Raw genomic sequence first — 1,227 nt, forward strand, 5'->3', positions numbered from 1 at the left:
TCCAGCTGCAGCCAGTGCTCTTAACTGTTGAGCCATCTCTACAGCCTGGGAGAGATGACCCCAACCTTCATTTTGTTAAAAGTTACATTAATTGTGTGTGTGTGTGTGTGTGTGTGTGTGTGTGTGTGTGTGTGTGTGTGTGTGTGTGTGTGTGTGCATGTATCACAGCACACATGCAGAGGTCAGAGGGCAACTTAGAGTAACCCGCTCTCTTCTTCCATCGTGTGGGTCCTTACCAGGATGGGTGTAGGTGCCTCTATCTGAAGAACTATCATGTGTTCCAATTAGATTGAACACATTTATGCTGCTGAATAGCCACCATCGCAGTCAAGATTTCAGCAGAGTCATGTCACCTACCCACTCTTTTAGCATGTTTTGCTTGACTCATATTGTTTAGGGTTACCTGTGTTTCATGTACCAGTACCTCTGTCAGACTCCTTTAAACAAACACATCACATTTGAGTACCTATTCATCTGTTGTTGGTCACTCCACCTTTTGATGACCCAAATTAGGACACTATGAACATTCACATTTAAATTCATTGTGTGTGTGTGTGTGAGGGGGGGGGAGGGAGAGAGAGATATCTGTGTGTTTACTTGAATATCTTCCTTTTTTCTTCTCTACTTCTTTTCCTTCCTCCCTCCCTTCCTCTCTCTCTCTTTCCTTCTTTCTGGCTTATGTTTCTGAGACAGTTTTACTAGATATCCCTGTCTGACTCCCTGCCTCTGCCTATGAGTGCTGGGGTTAAAGGCATGCGTGCAGCACCACCACCAGGCAGCTTTAGCAACTTAAACTCATGCCTACAGAGCAAGAACCTTTACCACTGAGCCATCTCCCTAAGCCCTCAACTTTTATTTATTCATTTATTTATTTTGAGGGGCTGGGGACTAAAACTTACAACCCCATGCATGCCAGTTAAGTGTTCTGTCACTGAGCTGTATTCCCAGCCCAAGAACTCTTAAATTTGGGTGGTTTTATTTTCTGGTGCTGGAGCTAGAAACAAGGATGTTGGCCTCACCTAGGCTAGCAAGTCCTCTTTCACTGAGCTATGTCCCCAATCTTGTAGAAAAGCCTTTGCTTTTAGTAACCTAACCTATCTTTGATTAGTGATGTAAAAAATATTTTCTCCTAAACATTTCATGACCTTAACTTTTATATTTAGATCTATGATTTCATTCACCTAATTAAAAATATTTTATTACCTTCACTTAGAAAGGGAGAGAGTG

The 1,227-nt window shown here is 42.3% G+C and overlaps 1 protein-coding gene across 1 annotated transcript in view; it reads right to left on the reverse strand.

Moving 5' to 3' along the window:
• Zyg11a (zyg-11 family member A, cell cycle regulator) overlaps positions 1-1,227 on the reverse strand; it is a 34,490-nt gene that overhangs the window by 15,956 nt on the left and 17,307 nt on the right. The window lies entirely within an intron of this gene.

Source organism: Microtus ochrogaster, chromosome 10 (assembly GCF_000317375.1).
Source record: "Microtus ochrogaster isolate Prairie Vole_2 chromosome 10, MicOch1.0, whole genome shotgun sequence".
Classification (NCBI taxonomy): domain Eukaryota; kingdom Metazoa; phylum Chordata; class Mammalia; order Rodentia; family Cricetidae; genus Microtus; species Microtus ochrogaster.